At 41.4% G+C, this 10,986-nt stretch overlaps 1 long non-coding RNA gene across 1 annotated transcript; it reads left to right on the top strand.

The window, feature by feature from the left end:
* The first annotated feature begins 4,784 nt into the window (after window positions 1-4,784).
* LOC309823270 lies at window positions 4,785-8,816 on the top strand. Its single transcript, XR_014296816.1, has 3 exons — window positions 4,785-4,820; window positions 8,498-8,592; window positions 8,697-8,816. It is a non-coding gene; the product is annotated as an uncharacterized lncRNA (long non-coding RNA).
* The last annotated feature ends 2,170 nt before the right edge of the window (window positions 8,817-10,986 follow it).

The following is a 10,986-nucleotide window of genomic DNA, read 5'->3' as shown; positions in this document are numbered from 1 at the left end:
ATGAGGAAAACTAGATCTCAAGAATAATTTTCGATTTTTTGGTTTGAGCAACTAGGTGGATATTGGTGAATTTAATGATATGGGGAAGACTAGGAAAGAAAAAATGAAATCGAGGGAAGAGACTTGATAAAGAAATATCTTCTCTGTTTTTTGTTGTTTTTTTGTGTTTTTTGGCTGTGTTGGGTCTTCGTTGCTGCACGTGGGCTTTCTCTAGCTGTGGCAAGCAGGGGTTACTCTTCATCTTCGTGCATGAGCTTCTCATTGCAGTGGCTTCTCATGCTGAGGAGCACAGGATCTAGGTGTGCGGGCTTCAGTAGTTGCAGCACAAACCAGTAGTTGTGGCTCGCGGGCTCTAGAGCACAGGCTCAGTAGTTGTGGTGCATGGGTTTAGTTGCTCCGTGGCATGTGGGATCTTCCCCGACCAGGGCTTGAACCCGTGTCCCCTGCATTGGCAGGTGAATTCTTAACAACTGCGCCACCAGGGAAGTCCCAAGAAATATTTTCTCTTGTCTGGTATTCCCAGAGAAAATTGGTTGGATTTACCCAGTGGCTCTGTCTTTGTTTTCCCGAGTTTCTCCAGCTTGCCTTTCGGAAGTAAAATTATTTTTCAGAGTTCACCCCCGACCCTTCATTGAATTTCCATTGTGTTTGGATCCGTCTTCAGATTGTAGATCTGGTGGATTCAGATTCAGAACTGCTGACTACAGCATGCTTTTTTTGTTTCCTTGGACATTTTGACCTGTAGCCTAGAAGTAAATAATATTCTCTTCCACAGAAATCTGAGCATATCACAAATGTAATGTAAAATAAAAGCAAAAGCAATTTATAAAGTCTCATGCAATTGAACAATATTGATGTTTTCAACTTTGAACATCGGTATTGAGAACTTGAGAAATTATGTATATGTTTTCTTTGTCCTTAGGAAGTTCTCCTCCCCAGATCCTTGTATGCCCGGACTTGTATGAAGGTACGTTGGTTGAAAGTTTGGCCTATCTGAAATGAGGGTTTTTCCAAGTTTCAAAACCACAGCATCTTTCTTTTCTAATGCATTATATGCAAATAAAATCCAAGAGCTCTGGCTGAAGTGGAAGCAGGGGTTCCAAAAGGTCTCAAGGACTCTAAGTACCTCTAAAGCATCTCACTGATTGCAGTCTAATGATAATTTAAGCAAATTAGCTGGGAAGAGTTCAAACCTCAATCTTGATAAATTCTTTCTCCCAAGAAAAAGCTTTGTCTACCGAAGTATTTTTTCATGCTAGCTTAGCCACGAAATCATTGTATGCTTGTGTGTTAACTTTCCAATCTAGACCTGGAGGTCTTCAGCTGAATCTTAAAAGCACTAGGTGATCTTAAAAGCTTTTCTCATCCCAGAACATCCTATGAGCTTAACTATTCAAGCTTGTCTCTGTTGAGACTGATGCTCATGATAACCTCTTCAACTTGCTCTCTGAATGGTAGGTCAGTGTGTGATTGTGGGGAGAAGGGAAGGTAGTGGGAAACTTGGACAAGCATGGCAGTAGGAGACTGGTGATTTGGCCTACCACCACCAGAAAGCTAGTTACCAAACTTCATTCGCTGACTTAGTTCCAGACTCATTGTGGGACTGAGGATGAGGGAAATCCCCAGGTCTTGATCTGTTTCATTTTCAGGACAATTTGAGAAGTTTTGATTTATACTCATGGAAAAAGAACAGAGATTATGAATAAATACATAATTTGGCTTCATTGATCTGTTCTTAAAATGTTAGATGAGAGACCCTCTTAAGAGGAATGTCACCGCGGAAAAAAAATGAATAAATGAAAAAAATTTATCTCTGGCTTTTAATGTCCTTCAGGGTTGTCAGAAAGCCTTTGTCAATTATGGCATAATCTTCCAAGAAAAGGGTTATAAGTTTTGCTGATTAAAATGAGGCAGTGAGGATAAGCTCCTATTTTCATCTGTTCTTTCCTGTTATCCTGCAATAATACAGAAGCAGATTCCTAGAGAATTTCCAATATGGAGTGATAGAATCTGAGATCTGGCAGTCTTTCAGATGCAGAGTGTAGAAGTCAGTCTTGTTTTCTTGTGGATATATCAGGAATGAAGTAGAGGAAAAAATAGAGGAATAGGACATTCAATAGTAACTCTTTCATATATCCTAAATTTTGGGAATCATTTTGGTCAAGTTTATCTCTCAAAATGCAGCAACACCTTCAGAAAGTTAAGTATATTGCTTTAATAAAATTGTTTCCCTCCTGGCTAAAGTTTTCAGTGAGGGAAATTGAATGGGGTTTTGGAAAAAGAGGAGGAATGGATTGCTTTGGAGTATTCAGTTCCTGGATATGGATGAGTGTGTGCTAAAAGCAGTCTTAGCGGCTGAGTGAGATTTTGCTTTTCCCTTGCTTTGCAATATAACCCAAAGGCTTTGTACAAGCAATGCCTAGGAGACCAGACCAGGCGGGGAGAGAGAATCTATCATTTTGCATGTGTAGAAGGGCTTTGAAAATGATCAAGTACTACAAAAATTAAGATGATGCCATTTACTAAAAGTAATATTATTATATATTAAATGATTATTCATGAATCAAAAGGAAAGCCTCTGACTCATTAGAAGTTTGGCTTCAGTCATTGCAATTTTTTGTTTTTCGTGCAGTACGCGGGCCTCTCACTGTCGTGGCCTCTCCCGTTGCGGAGCACAGGCTCCAGATGCGCAGGCTCAGTGGCCATGGCTCATGGTCCCAGCCGCTCCACGGCATGTGGGATCTTCCCGGACCGGGGCACGAACCCGTGTCCCCTGAATTGGCAGGCGAACTCTCAACCACTGCACCACTAGGGAAGCCCCGATTGCAATATTTTTAATGATAGTAATTCTTTATCTTTTCAAAGTACATTTGATTCCTGGAAACATCTAAACGTCACTTGAAGTTGATTCTGGAAAATAAGGAAGACCTTTTTTTGTAAAAATTCAGTTTTGATTATAAAATAATATGCAAAATTTCTCTACAAATCCTTCCCAAAGCATTGGTGTCATAAATGGAGTTAGTATATGGCATCCAGGGTGTCTACTTTGAAGGCAACCAACCATACAATTTATTCTATGTTTATTTTAACAAACAGACATATGGTTACATTTTGCATGGTAGAATCAAAGGTCTGGCAGTCTTTGAGATGCAGCAGTTCAAGTTAGTGTCCCATGTTTTTTTGTAGGTGTATTAGGACTGAAGTGGGAGAAAATGGAGACTTTATTTATTTAATTTACCTCGTTGGAACTAAGAGGAAAAAGTTATCTAAAAAGTTTTTAAGCATATATATACATCATATGTATATGAATATATTCTACAGTACCTTAAAAGTTCTGATTAAAAATCTGAAAGTGGTTTGGAGATAAGTTAAATTGTAAATACAAATTGTCCCTTCTCCAAAAGTAAATTGACACAAGTCAGTATACCACTCTTCCAAGGGTAAGGTGATAAGGGTGTCAGATTCAATGGAAGAGAGGAGTTAAGATATTGGTTTGGCCAATTATTTCTTAAGTTTTTTTCAGTTGAGCCACTTCATCGCTGCATTTGGGTCTTACCTTCTCCATTTATCAACTAGGATGGGAGAAAAGGGTAGCAGTACCTCTACTCATTATTTTCCCTAAATCCTGGATTCCTCTCATGATTCTTTCCTGCCGGTAAAAGCAGAGAGAGAGAAGGAGAATACATACGCTGGATATGCTGAAGTTGGAGGTTCCCCAGGGAGTGCAGGCATATGGATCAACTCTTCAGTGCCTGGAATTGTTACTACGCCTCGGGTTACCTCAAAACAATAACTCGTCTCCTGTCTTACTGGCTAAGGCTGGCTGATAGTTCAAGGCAAAACCAACAAGCTCTGAAGTAAGATGAGACTTTTAACGACCCCAGAGGGAGCTTTGAAATTTGCTTGGGAATCTAAGTTTAGCTTTATCCCAGAGATAAATGTAGGAAGAGGGGGAGTAATTCTTTGGAAAACCACTAAGAATGTGATAACATTACACTTTTAAAATGAAAGAATCAAAAATTACTTAAAGCTGGAATGGATCTCAGAAGTCCAGTTCCACAACTTCCTTTCCTGACTGGGGGTAAAGGAGGCCCAGGAAGGAATGTCTTGCCTAGGGTATCACGACTGAGCCAGAACAGGATCCAGGGCATTCTGATTTCCTGTCCGGGGTTATATTATGTGCCTGGCTCTTTTGAAATACATTTATTTCATTCACTCATTCAAATAGTATTTTCTAGAACACAGACAGTGTTAAGATGTAGTAAATTTCTTTCTTCCCAAAAGGCTAAGAGGATGATGTTCATTAAGTTTTTGTTTTGTTTTTTTTTTGCTTTACGTGGGCCTCTCACTGTTGTGGCCTCTCCCGTTGCGGAGCACAGGCTCCGGACGCTCAGGCTTAGCGGCCATGGCTCACGGGCCCAGCCTCTCCGCGGCATGTGGGATCTTCCCGGACCGGGGCACGAACCCGCGTCTCCTGCATCGGCAGGCAGACTGTCAACCACTGCGCCACCAGGGAAGCCCTCATTAGGTATTTTAAAAATAAGTTTCCATTTGGGTAATCTGCACATGGTCAGGTCCTGCTAATGAAAGGTAATTTGGGAGAGAACCAGCAGGAGTGGGCTGGTGTATGAGGCAGCATGGTTAAAGAAACCACAGGCAGGCACCCAGCCAGGCTGGGGAGGAGGAACAGGTGGTCAGGTAATCAGGAAGCTGGAGTCTATTTTCAGGGGAGCCAAGATGAGTAGTGAAGTCAGAACCTAAAATAGTCAATTACAATGCATGACAAGGTTTCCAGCAGAGCCACATTGGTGCGTTTTATGGTGAGTTCTGCCAATGTTTTTGTTCGAATGAATTCTTTAAAATCAATGTGGTAAGCAAAATAATCTATTTTAAAAACATGGAGTTTGGTATTTTAGCTTTGATAATTTTATTTTGATCACAAAATTTTATTGAACAGTTTGAAAACTTCTGCAGAGGATACTTTTCTTTATTCAAAAGGAAAACAAAATTGTTTCTCTTTCCTCTCAAGTTTCCCATATATATATGGTAAATGTTGCCTCTTTACTTAATTTCCTTTTATTCTATAGTTGGTAGCAAATCATATAGGTTGTTAATCTTTGTGTCTACAAATCAAATTTTCGTAAAAGATGGGGCAATTATGTTTTATATATATTTAAAATTAAAATTATGTATCATTTTATTACTTCGAAAGCAATTTATCCTAGTTTTACCACAGACAAAGCTATTAATGAGATGTTGAAATTTCTGGGGCTGGAGGAGAAGGACTATACATCTCCTTGAGACTTGGAGAAAGCTCATCCTCCAGCAGTTTGGGAGGGCTGCTAATACCTATCAGACCCTGGAGAACAGAACCGGGGAGAAGGCTCAGCAGTCCTGGCAGAGGCACATCTAAATGCTCTCCAGAGAAGCAGGGACGCCAGCACGCAGAGTACCATAGGCTGGACCATTCATGACGTGGACATTGTTGGAAATGGTCCAAAAAGAAGGAAATGGTGATAACAGTGGGCAAAGCAGACAGTGTGAGAGAGGCAGGCACACAGCTCTAGAATTCAGGGTGTCTTAGTAGCTGAGGCTTTATTGCCCAAATATTTGGCTCTTTTTTATTTCCCTGTGATCCCACCAGAAGCTGAATCTGGTGGCTACCAGAAGGCTGGAGAAGTTGTCTAGAACAAAGCCTCTGTCAGAAGGTACTAAAAGAAATTCCTGTCTAGAGACCCTAACAGGAGAAGGAAGAGAGCTTCAGGAAAGTGGACTTTGGACTCACTCAAGTCGTGACTCCCTAACTTATTTGGTCTGTGAACTTTTAACTTTTTCTACCCAAATTTCTTTATTTGTAAAGTTTGTATAACCACATATCCATAACTTCTCCCCAACTCCCAACTCCAAGGATCAAATAAAATCACAAAATATTTCCAGCTCAGAATCCTCAATTAGCATTAGCTGAACCTGAACAAAGATAAAAATTTAATGCTACCAGGGAATTTAATGGAAATTCTTTACCAAACAAATGATACCTTTATATTCCTTCCTGTGCGTTCTACATTTAGCTCTCCATCTAGGTCCCCAACAAAATGTGGAAACTGCAACAGTCTGTTTTTGCTGGAAATTGATATGTTTCATTTTGAAGTGGTCTCCTCCATCCTTTCACTATGAAGCTGAGGCCGGAGAGATGAGAATACCTACAGTTCTGCTGTAGCCAGGAAAGGCCCCAGTGTCCGCTTGGGAACCAGTCACAAGCAGGGTAAAACAGATACAGAGGGAAGGTCTGACAACAGAATGGAAACACTTTAGTAGGCCAGGCTTAGAAATACAGAATCAGTAAGCAACAGGATGAAATTCAGCCAGGTGTCCAATAGCAAAGCAGTCCACATCAGGGGTGACTGTAAGAGACAGAAGGCGGGTACCACGGCAGACCTAAGGATATTGTCAACAAGAACTAGTCACAGGTCCAGGCAGCTTACTGGCGTTGGTGATGTCCGAAAGCTGGGAATAGGGGACTGGTTGGAAAATAACCTCAGTTAGAACAAGCAGGAACAAGCGGGGCCCCATTTCAGAAGAAACGGGGTGATAATTATTCTATTTAGATAAGTAGAGTGTTGGAGGGGAGCCCCTATTCTCCTTATTTGTCATGATGAGAAAACTTCTAGATTAATATTTCAGAAGTTGACCAGCTTGGCCTGAGCATAGGCAGGTAGTTTGATTTCAGGGCGTGGGTGGCAGAAGGAACAGAAAGATCATTTACTGCATATTAAAACCCATATTCTTCAAACCTGCTTTTCAGCAACAAAGTGATATTTGGGTATTTATTGCTTCCATTTCTGAGTCTTTTCAAATGGTTTCAAAATTGAAGTTGGAAAAAGAGAAGTGATTATCAACCCAAATATCTTCAAACAGGAGAAGACATGGGTTTCAGTTTCTAAATCAGATTTCGAGGGCAGAGCAGGCCAGTTGAGGAACAGTGAAGCTGTCTTTCCCATGGGAGAAAGCCTCCTCCAACTACTACAGGAGGGCTGAACGTGAAATGTGGGGTTTCACATGAAGAATTCAAGGATGGAGATGGGAGGGTGGGTCTCAAAGATAGGAAAGGCATGAGGGTAACCTCAGAATGATGTATCACTCATGCATACAGTCTCATCTCTCCCAGAATTTCTGATGGGTAAGGTTTTTCTTTGCATCCGCGAACAGTGACCTGACATCTCTAATGTAGGAATGAATTAAACCTATTTACTCTCGTGGTCATGACTGTTTCTACAGGCATTAGATCACTTATCAAGTTGAGTTCACAGTCATATTCAGCCTCTGTCCAATACATATGATTTTATACACAGATACACACACCTTGTCCACATTTATTCTGCAGAAAAGTTTTATGAGCCTGTGACTCTAGCTCAGTGGTCCCCAACCTTTTTGGCACCAGGGACCGTTTTTGTGGAAGACAACTTTTCCACAGACCTGGGGGGGTGGGGGGATGGTTTGGGGATGATTCAAGCACATTACACTTATTGTGCACTTTATTTCTATTATTATTACATTGTAATATATAATAAAATAATTATACAACTCACCATAATGCAGAATCAGTGGAAGCCCTGAGCTTATTTTCACTTGCCACTCACTGGTAGGGTTTTTTTTTTTTTTTTTGCGGTACACGGGCCTCTCACTGCTGTGACCTCTCCCGCCGTGGAGCACAGGCTCTGGACGCGCAGGCTCAGCGGCCATGGCTCACGGGCCCAGCCGCTCCACGGCATGTGGGATCTTCCCGGACCGGTGTATGAACCCGTGTCCCCTGCATCGGCAGGCGGACTCTCAACCACTGCGCCACCAGGGAAGCCCACTGATAGGGTTTTGATATGAGTCTGCAAGCAATTGATTTATTATGGTCTCTGTGCAGTCAAATCTCTCTGCTAATGATAATCTGTATTTGCAGCCACTCCCCAGTGCTAGCATCACTGCTTCAGCTCCACCTCAGGTCATCAGACATTAGATTCTCATAAGGAGCGTGCAACCTATGTCCCTCGCATGTGCAATTCATAGTAGGGTTCACGCTCCTATGAGAATCTAATGCGGTGGCTGATCTGACAGGAGACAGAGCTCAGGCAGTGATGGGGAGCGGCTGTAAATACAGAAAAAGTTTCGCTCACTTGCCTACCGCTCACCTCCTGCTGTGCGGTCTGGTTCCTAACAGGCCCCCAACCAGTACCAGTCCTTGGCCTGGGGGTTGGGGACCCCTGTTCTAGCTGAATGAGGAACATAAAACAAAGTTGGTAACTAAAGAAAAAATGTGGTCTGTACAAGTTTAACCCAAGCAGAATTTTGACAGGGGCTATGAAGATATTTAAGGCCTAGAAAGAGGCAGTGGAGTGCAGTGGGAGAAACACTAAACAGGCTTCAGTCCTGGCCCTGTAACGTGCAAACTAACCTTTGGTAAGTCATCCCTCATTTATAAACCTCAGCTTTCTCACTGGTAAAATTACAGTACGAATACGTTACTCAGAGAGACCCCTCCTTGCAAGTCAAATGACTACATGTTTGTGAGAAGAACTGGCATGATACCAAGTCCACTGGATAAGGGTAGGCCCACTGGATTCTCCGAATTTCAATCTAAATTGTGTTTTTAACTTAAATTATTTGGGGAATAATTATCATTCTTTATTTCACTTTTTTTTCTTGTTCAGCTAGAATGTGAGTCTCCTGAGGAATGAAGTTGGAATGCCTCCATGAGAAGAGTGTGGGGACAGAGTGTTTGCAAATGTTTTATTTGATTTGGAATTTTAGAGCTCAATCAGGAATTAAGGTAAGCACAGGGACAGAGCTATTAAGGCAGTTGGAAAGGGACAGACAGTCCTGGAATGTGGCAGCTCCTGTTTGATTTTAAATGTAAGTTAAATATTAATTTTTCTAAAAAAAATATCCCTCTTCCTTCCAGGGAGGCCCTTTTCTCTCTCTCTCTCTTATGTTGACAGATTGTTGGTGGCTTGCCCTTCACACTAACTTATTTGGAGGAAAAAAGTCTTCAGGTGATCTTATTTGAATAAGAAAAAAAGTTCCAAACAGCTCCCTTGCCGCCACATCAACAGCAGCTGAACAGCCTGGGTTGCTGCATAGTGAGAATTATTCCTTTCATCTCAAGGGAATCAAAGATGTTTGGAGTAAGCAAGAGCCCTGGTTACACATGATCAAAATAAACGAGCGTTAGATTTGCTTATGGAAAGTGTCAGTTGAGTCTACTGCTAAAGTCTGAGTACACTTTTTATTGTTCCCTAAAGATTTTGCAGGAAAGAGAGAAGTCACCTATGGAAAAAAAAAAAACTAAGTTGATTTGGGGAAAAACAAGAAGCATTTGAAGATCTTCCCTTTTCTGAATTCATTCCTGCTGGAGGTTCCCTAAAGCAAGGGGTGCAATGATGATGCTGTTGATTGTACACAGAAGTCAAAAGGAAATTCAAGCTTCTGTCAAGATTCATTCCAAAGACAATAAAAAAAGGAAATGATGGAATCCCTTTTAGAGCTTTTGGATGGATTCACTGGTGCTTTGGCTGTTCTCTGAATTTGTAAGGAATGGAGAACAAAAGCGAAATTGCAGGCTCCCAGCAGCAATTTCAATATCTTATGCTTCCAATGGCTCCTTTTCTCAAATCATCATTTGTTTCTTTCTTAATTTCATGCATTTTTGTTTTCTTTCTCTTTTAAAAAAATTTTGCAAAGCTACTATCATCCAGTGCTCCATGACATTCAGCACACATGTTTTATATTTTGGTGTATAAAATTAAGCACACTACTCCTGCCACTGCCTATCTATGTGACCTGTGGGCCTAAGTTTCCTCATTTGTAAAATAAGGGAATTGAGTAAGACTTGCAGTGCTCAAACTATGTTCTATCCCAGGGTTCCTCAATTTGTACACTGTTGATAATTTAAGCTGGATAATTCTTTGTAGTGGGAGGCTGTCCTGTTCATCAAGGGATGGTTAGCAACACCCCTGGCCTCTACCCATTAGATGCCTGCAGTACGACTATACTCTCTCCCCTGGTTGTGAAAACCAACAATTGCCAAATGACTCCTGGGCTGAAAAAGTCACTAATTAAAGCAATGGTTCTCAAACTTTGGTGGGTGTCAAAATCCCTGGGGAACTTGGTAAAAACATAAAGGCCCAGACTGGATTCAATTACAAAGCCAGGGCCTCTGGGGCTTTTATGTTTGTTTGTTTTTTAATTAGCTTTTAAATATACAACGAAGTTTGAGTACCACTGTTCATGAGGAATTGTGTTGATGAAACGGTTCTCAAAATATGATTCTTGCACCAAAAGCCTCAGCATCACCGAGGAATTTGTTAGAAATGCACATTTTTGGGCTCCACCCCAGGCTTGGTGAATCATAATCTCTGAGATGGGACCCAGTTGTCTAAGAAATGGCCCAGGTAAAGAAGAAGTGCATTCTTAGTAAACCCAGAAAGACATTCAGAAATGCGAGAGAGGACTTTCTCAACACAGCATTGATACCGTTAGGTAGAGCATTGCCTGGAATCAATTGCTCCACCCTGTGTGGCTTCTATCACCATGTGGTCATGGATTTTGTTCTGGCTCAGCCTTAAAAGACAGATCAGATTTTCCTTCTTGGGGAGGGGAGATCTGAGGGATGGCACACCTCAGACTCCTGAATCCTCTGTGCACCTGGGCCCTGACTCATAGACTTACTCTTTGGGCTATGGCATTGACTCTAGACCAGTGGTTCTCAATCTTGGCTTCCTATTAGAATCACTTAGGGAACATTTAAAAATCTCAATGCTCAGGCCAAACCCCAGACCAATTAAACCAGAATCTCTCAGAGTGAGAACCAGATATCAGTATTTTTGCCTTCTCAAATGATTCCAAACTTCGAGCACATTTGAGATGCCAATTGAACACTTTCTATAAAGTCAGATAGATAGGGTTTGTACAGAGGGAGAAAAGGTAATGGGACATGCAGAA

This window comes from Grampus griseus (assembly GCF_964374135.1).
Source record: "Grampus griseus genome assembly, chromosome: 5".
Taxonomy (NCBI): Eukaryota; Metazoa; Chordata; class Mammalia; order Artiodactyla; family Delphinidae; genus Grampus; species Grampus griseus.
Note: the sequence above shows the minus strand (reverse complement) of the source record. Positions and strands in the feature narration are given on the sequence as shown.